Source organism: Mauremys reevesii, linkage group 2, assembly GCF_016161935.1.
Source record: "Mauremys reevesii isolate NIE-2019 linkage group 2, ASM1616193v1, whole genome shotgun sequence".
Lineage (NCBI taxonomy): Eukaryota > Metazoa > Chordata > Testudines > Geoemydidae > Mauremys > Mauremys reevesii.
In genome coordinates this window covers 285,338,390-285,354,845 of record NC_052624.1, presented here as the reverse complement: position 1 = coordinate 285,354,845, position 16,456 = coordinate 285,338,390, and the positions used below count along the sequence as shown (strand labels likewise).

General features: G+C 59.2%; 2 non-coding genes across 2 annotated transcripts; one reads left to right on the top strand and one right to left on the bottom strand.

Moving 5' to 3' along the window:
* Nucleotides 1-12,617: 12,617 nt before the first annotated feature.
* Nucleotides 12,618-12,736, bottom strand: LOC120399765. The gene has a single exon (XR_005595363.1). It is a non-coding gene; the product is annotated as a 5S ribosomal RNA (ribosomal RNA).
* Nucleotides 12,737-14,769: 2,033 nt separating this feature from the next.
* On the top strand, nt 14,770-14,888 carry LOC120399778. The gene has a single exon (XR_005595375.1). It is a non-coding gene; the product is annotated as a 5S ribosomal RNA (ribosomal RNA).
* The last annotated feature ends 1,568 nt before the right edge of the window (nt 14,889-16,456 follow it).

Below are 16,456 nucleotides of genomic sequence, written 5' to 3'. Positions count from 1 at the left end.
CAGGCACGCTGGGACAGGGCCGGGCTCCAGGGACTCACTGCCCGGCCGGTGCGGTGCCAGGCACGTTGGGACAGGGCAGGGCTCCAGGGACTCCCTGCCCGGCCGGTGCGGTGCCAGGCACGTTGGGACAGGGCAGGGCTCCAGGGACTCACTGCCCGGCCGGTGCGGTGCCAGGCACGTTGGGACAGGGCAGGGCTCCAGGGACTCACTGCCCGGCCAGGGCGGTGCCAGGCACGTTGGGACAGGGCCGGGCTCCCGGGACTCACTGCCTGGCCGGTGCGGTGCCAGGCACGCTGGGACAGGGCCGGGCTCCAGGGACTCACTGCCCGGCCGGTGCGGTGCCAGGCACGTTGGGACAGGGCTGGGCTCCCAGGGACTCCCTGCCCGGCCAGGGCGGTGCCAGGCACGTTGGGACAGGGCCGGGCTCCCAGGGACTCCCTGTCCGGCAGGCGCGGTGCCAGGCACGTTGGGACAGGGCTGGGCTCCCAGGGACTCACTGCCCAGCCAGTGCGGTGCCAGTGCCAGGCATGTTGGGACAGGGCCGGGCTCCCGGGACTCACTGCCCGGCCGGTGCAGTGCCAGGCACGTTGGGACAGGGCCGGGCTCCCGGGACTCACTGCCCGGCCGGTGCAGTGCCAGGCACGTTGGGACAGGGCTGGGCTCCCGGGACTCACTGCCCGGCCAGGGCGGTGGCAGGCACGTTGGGACAGGGCTGGACTCCAGGGACTCCCTGTCCGGTCGGGGCGGTGCCAGGCACATTGGGACAGGGCAGGGCTCCCGGGACTCACTGCCCGGCCAGTGCGGTGCCAGGCACGTTGGGACAGGGCTGGGCTCCAGGGACTCACTGCCCGGCCGGTGCGGTGCCAGTGCCAGGCACATTGGGACAGGCCTGGGCTCCCGGGACTCACTGCCCGGCCGGTGCGGTGCCAGGCACGTTGGGACAGGGCTGGGCTCCAGGGACTCACTGCCCGGCCGGTGTGGTGCCAGTGCCAGGCACGTTGGGACAGGCCTGGGCTCCCGGGACTCACTGCCCGGCCAGTGCGGTGCCAGGCATGTTGGGTCTGGGCTGGGGTCCCGGGACTCACTGCCCAGCCAGTGCGGTGCCAGGCACATTGGGACAGGGCAGGGCTCCCAGGACTCACTGCCCGGCCGGTGCGGTGCCAGGCACGTTGGGACAGGGCTGGGCTCCCAGGGACTCAGTGCCCGGCCGGTGCTGTGCCAGGCACGTTGGGACAGGGCAGGGCTCCAGGGACTCACTGCCCGGCCGGTGCGGTGCCAGTGCCAGGCACGCTGGGACAGGGCCAGGCTCCCAGGGACTCACTGCCCGGCCAGTGTGGTGCCAGGCACGTTGGGACAGGGCTGGGCTCCAGGGACTCACTGCCCGGCCAGGGCGGTGCCAGGCACGTTGGGACAGGGCCGGGCTCCAGGGACTCACTGCCCGGCCGGTGCGGTGCCAGGCACGTTGGGACAGGGCAGGGCTCCCGGGACTCCCTGCCCGGCCGGTGCGGTGCCAGGCACGTTGGGACAGGGCAGGGCTCCAGGGACTCACTGCCCGGCCAGGGCGGTGCCAGGCACGTTGGGACAGGGCCGGGCTCCCGGGACTCACTGCCTGGCCGGTGCGGTGCCAGGCACGGTGGGACAGGGCCGGGCTCCAGGGACTCACTGCCCGGCCGGTGCGGTGCCAGGCACGTTGGGACAGGGCAGGGCTCCAGGGACTCCCTGCCCGGCCGGTGCGGTGCCAGGCACGTTGGGACAGGGCAGGGCTCCAGGGACTCACTGCCCGGCCGGTGCGGTGCCAGGCACGTTGGGACAGGGCTGGGCTCCCGGGACTCACTACACGGCCAAGGCGGTGCCAGGCACGTTGGGACAGGGATGGGCTCCAGGGACTCACTGCCTGGCGGTGCGGTGCCAGGCACGCTGGGACAGGGCCGGGCTCCAGGGACTCACTGCCCGGCCGGTGCGGTGCCAGGCACATTGGGACAGGGCTGGGCTGCCAGGGACTCCCTGCCCGGCCGGTGCGGTGCCAGGCACGTTGGGACAGGGCAGGGCTCCAGGGACTCACTGCCCGGCCGGTGCGGTGCCAGGCACGTTGGGACAGGGCAGGGCTCCAGGGACTCACTGCCCGGCCGGTGCGGTGCCAGGCACGTTGGGACAGGGCAGGGCTCCAGGGACTCACTGCCCGGCCAGGGCGGTGCCAGGCACTCTGGGTCTGGGCTGGATGAAACCAACGCACCCCGAGAGCCCCTGCAGGGGAGCCTTAGGGGCGCCACCCCCAATTCCTCCACTAGATGGCAGCATCGCCGAGGGGACCACCAGGGAGCCCTGGCAGGGAGCCGACCCGCTGGAGAGCCCGGGACCCAGGAGTCCGGGTCCAGGGCAGGCTCCAGGGCCTGGGGCAGGAGGGGGAGGTGATGGGCCGGCCCGGGATGGACGCTTCACAGCATTGCAGGGGGCACAGCTACGCTCCCACGGACACTCGGTGCCCGACATGGGGTGCTGTGGGGCGGCGTCAAAGGCGCTGGGTACCTGCAATTTGTACTGGGCACTGCAGGCGCTTGGCACCGCTGGGAGGGTCAGGCCCAGGGGGTCTCGGCACTGCTCGGGGGGGGGGTCAGGCCCGGGGGGTCCCGGCACTGCTCGGTGGGGGTGGGGGTCAGGCCCGGGGGGTCCCGGCACTGCTCGGGGCGGGGGAGGGGTCAGGCCCAGGCCGGGGCGGCTCTAGCCATTTTGCCGCCGCAAGCACGGCAGCACGCCGCGGGGGGCACTTTGCTGGTCGCCGGTCCCGCGGCTCCGGTGGACCTCCCATAGATGTTGTCACGGAGTGTAGGGGAGTCAGGGTCCTGCACCCCCGGGCTCCCTGCCGATTCACCAGGACTCTCAGCCAGCCAGTAAAGCAGAAGGTTTATTTAGACGACAGGAACACAGTCCAACACAGGTCTTGCAGGCACAGATAACCGGATCCCCCTGTTAGGTCCATCTTGGGGCCCCAGGAGCCCCACAGCCCCCATCGGGGATCAGAGCCCGGTCTGTCCTTCCCTTCCTTCCCCAGCCAGCTCCAGTCTGCCCAGCCCCCTCCAGCCCCTCCTCTCTGCTCAGCTTCTTTCCCGGGCCAGGAGGTCACCTGACCCCTTTGTCTCCAGCACCTTTAGCCAGCACCTTTGCAGGGAGGGGCCCGGCCATCAGTTGCTAGGAGACAGAGTGTCAGGCATTCGGTTGCGCCGGCCTTTTGCTTTGCTAGATACTTAGAGGCCTGCCCCCAGCCAGCCCCCAGTACAAACAGTCCCACTTCGTCACACCATCCTATTGTCTATCCATCCTATTGTTCGTTTATACTGCCTTTAGGCTGGGGCTACCTGTTCCTTGTTATCTGTGTGGTATGTTCGTACCCAGCTGTTCTGGTGCCGTCTTGGCACATGTTCATTGTATTAGTGACTTCTGGCAGCCCTCTTCTTGCCCGGGCAGTGAGTCCCGGGAGCCCTGCCCTGTCCCAACGTGCCTGGCACCGCACTGGCCGGGCAGTGAGTCTCGGGACCCCTGCCCTGTCCCAACGTGCCTGGCACCGCACTGGCCGGGCAGTGAGTCCCTGGAGCCCAGCTCTGTCCCAGCGTCCCTGTCACCGCCCTCCCCGGGCAGTGAGTCCCTGGAGCCCGGCCCTGTCCCAACGTGCCTGGCACCGCACCGGCCAGGCAGTGAGTCCCTGGAGCCCGGCCCTGTCCCAACGTGCCTGGCACCACACCGGCCAGGCAGTGAGTCCCTGGAGCCCAGCCCTGTCCCAACGTGCCTGGCACCGCCCTGGCCTGGCAGTGAGTCCCTGGCAGCCCAGCCCTGAACCAACGTGCTTGGCACCGCACCGGCCGGGCAGTGAGTCCCTGGAGCCCGGCCCTGTCCCAACGTGCCTGGCACCGCCCTGCCCGGGCAGTGAGTCCCTGGAGCCCAGCCCTGTCCCAACGTGCCTGGCACCGCACCGGCCGGGCAGTGAGTCCCTGGGAGCCCAGCCCAGACCCAACGTGCCTGGCACTGGCACCGCACTGGCTGGGCAGTGAGTCGCTTGAGCCCAGCCCTGTCCCAACGTGCCTGGCACCGCACCGGCCGGGCAGTGAGTCCCTGGGAGCCCTGCCCTGTCCCAACGTGCCTGGCACTGGCACCCCACTGGCCGGGCAGTGAGTCCCGGGAGCCCAGCCCAGACCCAACATGCCTGGCACCGCACCGGCCGGGCAGTGAGTCCCTGGAGCCCTGCCCTGTCCCAACGTGCCTGGCACTGGCACTGCACCGGCCAGGCAGTGAGTCCCTGGGAGCCCGGCCCTGTCCCAACGTGCCTGGCACCGCCCTGGCCGGGCAGGGAGTCCCTGGGAGCCCTGTCCTGTCCCAACATGCCTGGCACCGCCCTGCCCGGGCAGTGAGTCCCTGGAGCCCAGCCCTGTCCCAACGTGCCTGGCACCGCCCTGGCCGGGCAGTGAGTCCCTGGAGCCCAGCCCTGTCCCAACGTGCCTGGCACCGCACTGGCCGGGCAGTGAGTCCCAGGAGCCCAGCCCTGTCCCAACGTGCCTGGCACCGCCCTGGCCAGGTGTGACGTTATTGATATAAATGGGGACCATATAGAACATGGGTTGCAACCAAGGTCCTGTAGTGGCACCAAATCTTAGATAAAGGGGGACATCTAAGGTGTCTAAGACCAGATTATGGTCTCCTCCCGCTTTTAAAGGGCCAGCTGCCAGGGCCGCCCAGAGGATTCCGGGGGCCCGGGGTCTTGGGTGGTGGGGGGCCCCCGCTTCGGTGGTAAGTCGGCGGCCGGGGGGTCCTTGCGTTCCGGGACCCGCTGCCGAAGTGCCCCAAAGACCCACGGCGGGGACCCCCCGCCGCCGAATTACCACCGAAGCGAGACCCGCCGCCGAAGTGCAGCCCCCCACCGCGAGTCTTCGGGGCACTTTGGCGGCGGGTCCCGGAACGGAAGGACCCCTCCCCACCCCCCAGCCGAATTAGCCCCGAAGACCCGGCTGCACTCCGGCGGCGGGTCCCGCTTCGGCGGTAATTCGGCGGCGGGGGGGTCCTTCTGTCCCGGAGAGGAAGGACCCCCCGCCAGCGAAGACCGGGAGCGAAGAAGCTCCGGGGGCCCAGGCCCCGCCAGCGTTTTCTGGGGCCCCCGGAGCGAGTGAAGGACCCTGCTCCAGGGGCCCCGAAAAACTCTCGAGGGGGCCCCTGCTGGGCCCGGGGCAAATTGCCCCACTTGCCCCCCCTGTGACGGTGCTGCCCGTGGGAACCAGCTGAGGTCACTCAATCAGGGTGAACTGCAAACCAAACGGGGCAGACAAACCCCAAATGCTGGTGGTTATTCCAATACTTAGATTTACCAACCAGCACAAAACAGCTTCTCCAGTATCTCACTGGTCACTTAGAAGCCCAAACCATGCAGTTCCCTTAAAGTGCCCAGCCTCAGGCCTCCGTCCAGACACACCTGTCAGATATGATGATGATTCCTGAGAATCTTACTTCATCTTATAAAAGAAAAGGTTCTTCCAATCCCAAAGGATCAGCCACATACCCAGGTCCAATTATAACTTAGATCTTACCCAAAATACACGCTATAGCCAATTCTTATTAACTAAGCTAAAATTTATTAAAAAAGAAAAGATAGAGAGAGTTGGTTAAAAGATTAATCTACAGACAGACTTGAATTCAATTCTTGAGGTTCAGACACAGCAGAGATGAGCTTGTAGTTGCCAAAAGTCCTTTTAGAAATAGTCCAGAGGTTATAGTCCAATGTCCATATTCAGGGTGGCTCCAGTCAGTGACTGGGGATCTCAATCCTTATGGCTTAAGGTTTCCCCCTCTTGAAACCCAAAGCAGATCTGAGATGAAGAAGGATCATGTCCCAGGCTTCTTATACATTTCCAGCAGCCTTTCGGCCTGAGGAAACAATAGGCTTAACTTCTTCTCCCAAACATCCTGGCAATTAGCACAGAGTAATTTATCCATTAAACAGTTCAGACACAGGTTAGCACAACCTTCAAAGAGACACATAGACAATAATACTATTTCACTCAAGTATCATTATAAATGTTAACATTCCTTTTTTGATCTTTGAATTAAAACTATAGCAATAGACAAGACTTGTTTGCTTGCATCACAAGACCTGAGCAAACATCTCCCCTTCTACCTCTAACAATGCAGACTTGCATTTCAAAGCTCTAGTCATTTACATATCTTCCTAACCTGTCCTCAAGGTTCACCCATGGGTCAGGTCAGTCTATGAGTTAATTAACTCTTTCTGGCCCTGTCATCTTTCAATGAGATATTATATCACAGTCATAACGTCACATCCCCAACGCAAAATTGATGCAGGAAGGGATGACACAAACATCACTGAGTGCATCCTAATGAGTCCCCATCCGGGACAATGCATCAGCTACAATATTTTCCTTCCCTCTTATGTGGATTATATCCATTTCATACTCTTGAAGGGCTAAACTCCAGCGCAGCAACCTGGAGTTGGTACCTTTGGCCTTGTGCAGCCAGACTAAAGGGGCATGGTCACTCAACACAGTGAATTTTTGGTTGTACAAATAGGGCTTAAGCTGCTTGACAGCCCAGACAATGGCATAACATTCCTTCTCAATGGGAGCGTAATTTTGCTCAGTGGGGGACAACTTTTTACTTAAGTACGCCACGGGATGTCTCTTACCCCCCGCCCCCTCTTGCATTAGCACTGCCCCCAGCCCAATATTGGAAGCATCTGTACATAGCAAAAAAGGCTTTTTGAAATCTGGGCTGACTAAAACAGGCTCTTTGGCCAAAGCACTTTTTATGCTTTGAAATCCCTGCTCACAGGCCTCCGTCCACTGCACCCGGTCTGGTTTTTCCTTTTTCGTCAGGTCTGTGATGGGAGCTACAACGTCACTGAATCCCTGAACAAACCTCCTGTAATAGTTGGCCAGACCAATGAACGATTGGACCTGTTTCTTAGTTCTAGGGACAGGCCAGTTCTTAATGGCCTCCACCTTCAAAGGCTCAGGGCGCAGTTGCCCATTGCCCACCCTGTGCCCCAGGTAGGTCACCTCAGCAGCTCCCATTCTGCATTTAGACACCTTAACAGTTAGATTGGCCTCTCTGAGCCGGTGCAGCACAACCCCTATGTGGTTAAGGTGATCTTGCCACGAACTGCTGAATATGGCCAGGTCGTCTATATAGGCCCTGGCAAAAGACTCTAATCCCCGTAGGACCTCGTTTATAAGTCTCATGAAAGTAGCCCCTGAATTACGCATCCCAAAGGGCAACACTTTGAACTCATACAGGCCAGATTCCACTATGAAAGCGGATTTTTCTTGTGCATCAGCATCTAGGGGAATTTGCCAGTACCCCCTAGTCAGATCCAGGGTGCTTATAAACTTGGCCCCTCCCAGCGTATCTAACAGATCCTCTATTCTGGGTGTGGGGTAAGGGTCAGGTTGAGTGATAGCATTTAGCTTTCTGTAATCCACACAAAATCTCATGGTTTTATCCTTTTTTGGCACCATCACAATGGGAGAGGCCCAGGGGCTCATAGATTGGGTAATTACCCCCATTGTCAGCATGCTTTTCACCTCTTCCTGGATCTGCCTTTGCATCTCTCCCTTGGCCCTGTACGCTCTGCTGGGAGCTGGGCGGGGACCCACTGTCTGAATGGAGTGTGTCATCCTATCAGTGAGCCCTGGCCTGTTGGAGAATGTTCGCTTGTGGTGTTTTAATAACATTAGCAGCTCCTTCCTTTGAGGGGGGGATAAACCCTCCCCCATCTCAATGCTCTCAAGAGGTGTCTCTTCTTGGCTTTCAGCAACCATGTCAATCAAAGGAACAGACACTGCCTCTTCCTCAGCACAACAGATCATGTTCACATTTACCTCCCTTGCATGGTAGGCCTTCATTCTGTTCACATGCACTGTCTGCACACTTCCCCGGCCATGGGGTTTCCTCACATCATAGGTAACCTCATTAATCCTCTCCACTACCTCCATGGGTCCGGTCCAAACATCCTTCATTTTGTTCCTCCGGACAGGATCTAACACCAACACCCTGTCCCCTATTTCAAACGCTCTCTCCTGAGCATCTCTGTCATACCAGGCTTTCTGAGTATCCTGGCTCTCTTTCAGATTCTGCTCAACCAACTTCATCATCTCTTGCAAACTCTCCTTGAACTGAGCCACATATTCTGCCACTGGCTGCTCTGTCTCCTCCACATTACCTTCCCATGAGTCACGGACCAAATCTAGGGGCCCCCGGACCTGCCTCCCATAGAGCAGTTCAAAGGGAGCAAACCCTGTAGACTCTTGGGGCACACTCCTGTATGCATACAATAGTTACGGCAGCAGAACATCCCAGTCATTCTGGCGTCTATCCACATACATTTTCAGCATAGACTTCAGGGTTCCATTGAACCTTTCCACTAGGCCATTAGTCTGGGGGTGGTAGGGAGCAGCTTTCAGGTGCTTTACCCCACATAACTCCCACAACTGCCTGAAAACCACAGACATGAAGTTAGACCCACGGTCAGACAGTATTTCCTTGGGAAAACCCACTCTACTAAAAATAGAGAACAAAGCCACTGCCACTGTCTCAGCCTCAATATTAGCCAAGGCTACAGCCTCAGGATATCTGGTAGCAAAGTCTACCAACACCAGGATGTATTTCTTCCCATTTCTGGAAGGTTTGGGGAATGGCCCCACAATATCCACAGCCACTCTGGCAAAAGCCTCCCCTATAATGGGCAGAGGCTGGAGGGGCACCTTGCTAGGCCCCCTTAACCCCTTACGCTTCTGGCACAGTTCACAGCTCCTGCAGTAATCTCTCACCGACCCAAAGAGGTGAGGCCAGTAGAAATTTTGCTCTAGTCTGTTACACGTTTTGCCTACACCCAGATGTCCTGCAAAAGGACCATCATGAGCCAACTTCAACAAATCACTGCGGTAACTCTCAGGTACCACAAGCTGCTTGCGAATTGCTGCTTGGGAATTCTTCCTTCCCCTAGGAGGTTCCCTATACAACAGCCCATTCTGCATAAAAAACCTGCCTCTCTCTTTACTAACTGGGATCTGACTCTGAGCATCATTCCTGGCTTTCTCTAATGACACATCACTCTGCTGAGCCACAATGAATTTACCCTGGGTTTCGTTTAAATTCAGAACCATCTCTGATATTTCAGACAAACCCTCGCCTGATCCATCTTGAGAGACACTCTCTGTCTGTTCACCATCCCCCTCACTGCAGTCAGTCAGGGTATCTGCCACAGACCCACAGTTTCTCTGTGACCTGGTCGTCACATTAACTTGGCCAGGCACCCCCAGTATGTTATTTCCTACCAAAACATCAGCCGGAATCAAATCCCGGACAGCAGCCTTCACATCCCCTTTAAAGCCATCCCACTCAAGGTGGATTCTAGCCATTGGCAGGTCCACGGAGTACTCAGATAGGGCCACTATCGTCACATACTCCCCTGGCAACATGTCCTCTGGCTTCACCAGGTGTCCCTTGACTATAGTAACATCCGAGCCAGTGTCTCGCCACCCCATGCATTCAGCACCATTGACCTTTGCCTCCTTAATAAACCTCTCACTTCCTTGCCAAGCCTCAGTCCTGACATAACTGGTGAGCTCATCACCTCCTCCCAGACCACTGGAGATGATGGGGTTGGCATTAGCCACTGCTCTGCTTGCACCTGGACTTAAGGTGGAGCTGTTGGGACTTGGTTCAGCCTGGGAGCTCAGGGTAATGGAGTTGGCATTTACTGTGGCTTTTGGGGTTGCTGTCTTTGGGCTGCTCTTTAGGGTCGGGCAATCTGGTCTTATGTGGCCAAGCATACCACAATGATAGCATTTAACCGGTTTATTCTTGGGGTGAGAGTTCCCACCCTCTGGGCCCCTGTGAGCAACCTTATAAGAGTCAGGGCCCGGTTTACCTTTAAATCCTTCCCTCCTCTTGAACTGGGGAGAATGGTGATTAGTTTTCCCCGGGGGTTTACACCCTTCTTGAGCCCTGTTTTGGGTATGGGCATCCGCAATCTCTGCCGCCCGTAGGACTGACTCAGGGTCCCTATCACACACAGCTGCTCTCACCTGGTCAGGCACAATGTCTAAGAACTGTTCCAAAGTTATTAAATCCAGCAGCTTTTCAAAACTCCCATGTGCCTTTGCTCCCATAACCCATTTTTTAACAAAACCCATCAGCTTATGAGCACATTCCACAAAAGTACAATCATTAGACATCTTAAACTTTCTAAACTTAACTCTGTAAGAATCAGGAGTAACCTTGAACCGCCTTAACACAGAATCTTTAAACCGCCCATAATCCAAGGCTTCTTGTTCCCCCAATTCATTAAATACCTCCCTGGCTTTTCCAGTAAGTCTGGTCAGCAGGACAGGCATTCGCTGATCATCGGGGATCCGGTACAGATTGCAGAGGCGTTCAAAAGTAGACAAAAACTCCTCTATATCCTCAGTATCGTTGTAGATGGGACATATCCTTTCCCAGCTTTTCTCCCGGTGGTGGGTAAGTGGAGTACCAGGGGGTGATGACTTTTTCTGCTCTTCCATTACTTGGAGCCGGAGTTTAACTGTCTCCTGTTCCATTTTGTGCATCTCCTGTTGCCTCTGTCGAGCTTTCTCCTCAGCAGCCAGTAGCTCCAGACGCCCCTTACGAGCTCTTTCTTCTCTTCTTTCTTCTCTCTCAGCAGCTTCTCTTTCTAATTCAGCTATTTTTTGCCTTTCCAGCAATCGAAGATCTGCTAGTTTCTGTTCATGCTCCAGTTGCAGTTTATTTGCTGCCTTATTCATTCTAATTGTTTCTGCATTTTCTGTAGCATCGGGTAAGGGCCGTGCTCCTGCCTCCTGATCACTGGCCGTTAACAGATCTCTCATTTCTTGATTTGTAGCTTTCTTTCTAAAGCTTATCCCCTTTTCTGAACACAAATCTTCCAGGGCTTTTTTGTCAAGACCCTCATATGCTCTTTGCTCATCCATTGCAACTGCTCCTTAACCAACCAAACTCTCAATACCAAAATTCCAATTTGGATAGCGCGGGGTTCTGACCCAAAGCTTAACTGACCTGGGTCTGTGGATCCTTGCACGACTACGCCACTGTGACGGTGCTGCCCGTGGGAACCAGCTGAGGTCACTCAATCAGGGTGAACTGCAAACCAAACGGGGCAGACAAACCCCAAATGCTGGTGGTTATTCCAATACTTAGATTTACCAACCAGCACAAAACAGCTTCTCCAGTATCTCACTGGTCACTTAGAAGCCCAAACCACGCAGTTCCCTTAAAGTGCCCAGCCTCAGGCCTCCGTCCAGACACACCTGTCAGATATGATGATGATTCCTGAGAATCTTACTTCATCATATAAAAGAAAAGGTTCTTCCAATCCCAAAGGATCAGCCACATACCCAGGTCCAATTATAACTTAGATCTTACCCAAAATACACGCTACAGCCAACTCTTATTAACTAAGCTAAAATTTATTAAAAAAGAAAAGATAGAGAGTGTTGGTTAAAAGATTAATCTACAGACAGACTTGAATTCAATTCTTGAGGTTCAGACACAGCAGAGATGAGCTTGTAGTTGCCAAAAGTCCTTTTAGAAATAGTCCAGAGGTTATAGTCCAATGTCCATATTCAGGGTGGCTCCAGTCAGTGACTGGGGATCTCAATCCTTATGGCTTAAGGTTTCCCCCTCTTGAAACCCAAAGCAGATCTGAGATGAAGAAGGATCATGTCCCAGGCTTCTTATACATTTCCAGCAGCCTTTCGGCCTGAGGAAACAATAGGCTTAACTTCTTCTCCCAAACATCCTGGCAATTAGCACAGAGTAATTTATCCATTAAACAGTTCAGACACAGGTTAGCACAACCTTCAAAGAGACACATAGACAATAATACTATTTCACTCAAGTATCATTATAAATGTTAACATTCCTTTTTTGATCTTTGAATTAAAACTATAGCAATAGACAAGACTTGTTTGCTTGCATCACAAGACCTGAGCAAACATCTCCCCTTCTACCTCTAACAATGCAGACTTGCATTTCAAAGCTCTAGTCATTTACATATCTTCCTAACCTGTCCTCAAGGTTCACCCATGGGTCAGGTCAGTCTATGAGTTAATTAACTCTTTCTGGCCCTGTCATCTTTCAATGAGATATTATATCACAGTCATAACGTCACACCCCCCCCCTCTGGGCGGCCCTGCCAGCTGCCAAGGAGGCACGCTGCCAAAGGGCTTCCCTAAAGCAGCCACCCCCAAAGGCCCGGGCTGCGCTTTGTGGCTTTCCTTTCGCCCAGCCTCCCGCTCCCGGCGGCGGAGCCGAAGCGGCTGGCAGGGAGCGTTAGCGCAGACAGGCCTCGGGGCGCCTGCCGCCGCTTCGCCCACCTGCCCTCCCAGCCACGCCTGCTGCTGCCAACGGGGCAAGACCGCCGGCTGGTTTCAAAGAAGAAAACCCAACCCCGTGCCATGCGGCCGGGTGCCCAAAGCTCAAGCCCTCCGGCTCGGGCGCGGTGGGCGAGGCGGCTACGGCCTGGGAGACCTTAGCGGAAGCAAGCCAGGGCGAGGCGGCAAAAGCGTGTGCCCGAGGGAGACCTGCAGCCGGGCAGCGGCAAAAGCCTACAGCACCCAGTATTCCCAGGAGGTCTCCCATCCAAGTACTAACCAGGCCCGACCCTGCTTAGCTTCCGAGATCAGACGAGATCGGGCGTGTTCAGGGTGGTATGGCCGTAGACGCTTTTGCTTGCCGCTTTGCCTGCCTTTAAACAAGCCCGCCGACGAGCCCTGCTCCTTCACCGATATCCAGTCCCGGCCCCTCCGGCACGGCCCTGCCCCACCCCAGCCAACACAGCCACGCGCCACCAGCCTCACACCCCTCCTTCCCCACACCAACGCTCCCGCCCCGACCCACCAGCCGCAGACCCCCGCCCCTGGCCCGCACACACCAGCCTAACACTCCTCCCCACCCCTCGCAGACACCCCCCCCCTCCCGTCGTCAGATGCGACTGGTGTGGTGCTCTGCTCTGTTCAGTGTTGATATCAGTTGGTTATGTGTGTGTTCCCTCTCTGTGCTGCCCCGGCTCTGCACAGATCACTGACATAGCAAACCCCGAGAGAACCCCAATGACCACAGAGTCTAGTAAGGTACGAAGGCACTTCAGTCAGGTTTATTGTCAAACGAAGCACAGTAAGAGTTCCCTCTAGACTCTACAGGACATACTACGAATATGTGCCCCCGGCAATGGACCGGTTCCGTCAGTGGCGGGACATTCCACTGCCCCCTAGGCTGGACAAAGACATCCACTCAGGGATGCATCTTATACACGTTTGCAAACAGATTACTCGTCACGCCTGACGCATTGAGGTACAGCCCCTCTGTTAGGGGGTTGCCTTCTCCTGGCACAGGTTGGTTCGAACAAACTAGCCACTGTATTGTCCTTCCATATCCTGTATTGTCCTTCCATAAGGGACCTGGCTGACCTCGGTGGGGTACAGACCATGGGACGAGGTGGCCGGAAAAGGTTCCTGTGGGAGAAGGGGTTCCTGTACCGAGAATGGGCTCCCCCAGGGAAAATGGAGTCATGGGGGATCAGGAGACAGCTGGTGGTACCCCAGGAGTATCGCCGCCTGCTGTGCCGGGCCCATGACATCCCCCTCGCAGGGCACCAGGGAGCCTGGCGTACCCAGCAGCGGCTGCTACGAAACTTTTACTGGCCTGGGGTCTTTACCCATGTCCGGCAGCGCTGCCGCTCCTGTGACCCCTGCCAGAGGGGGGGGAAGGCCCGGGACAGGGGGAAAATGGCTGTAGGACCTTTGCCCAGCACAGAGGAGACTTTCCAGAGGGGGACCAGGGTCAAAAGGGGGGCTCTGAACCGAGAGAGCCCGAATCACAGCCCCCCAGACTGGAACGTGGGGAGAAGGCCCCAGCCCAGCGTGCACCCCAGGGGTACTGGGGTGGGGAAAGGGCACGAGCTGCATAAGTCTTCCCAGCTGCAGACTGCGAGCGCCCTCGAGTCCCCCCGACCTAAAGCGGGGCAGGAAACTGGAATGACCTGGGGTAACTCTTCCCCCAGAACTGGCGGGGCCCTGGGGCCTCTGTGGCAATGTAGGTGGGTTCAAACATCCCCAGGTCACTGGCTGGAGTGACCCCGCTCAGTTCGGTCTCGAAGGGGGGAGAGGTGTGACGAAATGGGACTGTTCTTACTGGGGGCTGGGAATGCTGGGTGGCCTCCGGGCGGCGCGTCCCGGGTTTCCCGGAGCGAGCAAAAGGCAGGCCGAGCGCGGGAGGGCGTCCCCAGGGAGGGAGGCGTGAGTGTGGCGAGCGCCAGGAGCTGTGAGCAAAGGGCGAGCGTCAGCGGGTGTGCGTGGGGCAGCGGGGTCCTGGGCGTTGCGTTGCGCCGCGGCGCGCCTGGGGGGGGTGCGTGGGGTTTTGTGTCGTGGGTGGGTGCGGCGGGTTTGTGAGGGTCCCGCGTTCAGGAGAGAGTGCGCGGCGGGCGGGCGGGCGGGCGGGCGGGGGAGAGGGGTGTATCTGTGAGGGGTGGGGAGGAGTGTTAGGCTGGTGTGTGCGGGCCAGGGGCGGGGGTCTGCGGCTGGTGGGTCGGGGCGGGAGCGTTGGTGTGGGGAAGGAGGGGTGTGAGGCTGGTGGCGCGTGGCTGTGTTGGCTGGGGTGGGGCAGGGCCGTGCCGGAGGGGCCGGGACTGGATATCGGTGAAGGAGCAGGGCTCGTCGGCGGGCTTGTTTAAAGGCAGGCAAAGCGACAAACAACAGCGTCTATGGCCATACCACCCTGAACACGCCCGATCTCGTCTGATCTCGCAAGCTAAACAGGGTCGGGCCTGGTTAGTACCTGGATGGGAGACCTCCTGGGAATACTGGGTGCTGTAGGCTTTTGCTGCAGGTCTCCCTCGGGCACACGCTTTTGCCGCCTCGCCCTGGCTTGCTTCCGCTAAGGTCTCCCAGGCCGTAGCCGCCTCGCCCACCGCGCCCGAGGCGGAGGGCTTGGGCTTTGGGCACCCGGCCCCATGGCACGGGGTTGGGTTTTCTTCTTTGAAACCAGCCGGCGGTCTTGCCCCGTTGGCAGCAGCAGGCGTGGCTGGGAGGGCAGGTGGGCGAAGCGGCGGCAGGCGCCCCGAGGCCTGTCTGCGCTAACGCTCCCTGCCAGCCGCTTCGGCTCCGCCGCCGGGAGCGGGAGGCTGGGCGAAAGGAAAGCCGCAAAGCGCAGCCCGGGCCTTTGGGGGTGGCTGCTTTAGGGAAGCCCTTTGGCAGCGTGCCTCCTTGGCAGCTGGCAGGGCCGCCCGGGGGGGGGGGGCAAGTGGGGCAATTTGCCCCGGGCCCAGCAGGGGCCCCCTCGAGAGTTTTTCGGGGCCCCTGGAGCAGGGTCCTTCACTCGCTCCGGGGGCCCCAGAAAACGCTGGCGGGGCCTGGGCCCCCGGAGCTTCTTCGCTCCCGGTCTTCGCTGGCGGGGGGTCCTTCCTCTCCGGGACAGAAGGACCCCCCCGCCGCCGAATTACCGCCGAAGCGGGACCCGCCGCCGGAGTGCAGCCGGGTCTTCGGCGCTAATTCGGCGGGGGGGTGTGGGGGGGTCCTTCTGTTCCGGGACCCACCGCCGAAGTGCCCCGAAGACTCGCGGTGGGGGGCTGCACTTCGGCGGCGGGTCTCACTTCGGCGGTAATTTGGCGGCGGGGGGTCCCCGCCGTGGGTCTTTGGGGCACTTCGGCAGCGGGTCCCGGAACGCAAGGACCCCCCCGGCCGCCGACTTACCACCTAAGCGGGGGCCCCCCACCGCCGAAGACCCCGGGCCCCCGGAATCCTCTGGGTGGCCCTGCTGAATTGCTGTAATTCATTCCCTGTGGGAACAAGGCCGCACGCCCTGGCAGATCTCCAGCTGCGGCAGAGCTCAGCCACCTGTCTGCTCAGCAGCACGGGTCACCGGGAGAGCATCGCCCGCTGCTCCAGCCTCAGCACTAACCCCACACTCAGCAGAGGCTAGTTTCAGGTCATGGGCTCTCTCCTGCCGATCCTCAAAGCCCCCTGCACTGGCCTGGCCCAGGAACCCAAGAAACCCACCAGGTTCCACTGAGACGAGCAAACAGGGACAGACAGGGAGGCCGAGCGCAGGAGGTGGCCATTCCCCAGGAGCCGAACCCTGGCTGCCCTGGGCCTCGCTGCGCTGAGTGCCACGTGCGGAGCTCAGCTCCGGGCCACAGACGCCAGCTCCCGCACGGCTTTCCCGTCCCCCCGACCGACTCCAGCGCTTTCACCTCCACTCCAGGACGGAGGGCGGCCGGGGGATTGCTTGGGACGGGAGTTGTTCAGAGATCACAGTGAGAGCAGCCACATGAGCCCCAGGACAGACACAACCCGTCACGCCTGCCCCAGCCCCAGCCCCAGCCCCGCCCAGGGGCCAGCAGTCAAAGGGGCTCGGCTCTCCGGGCGCTGCGCAGGGAGCAGGCACC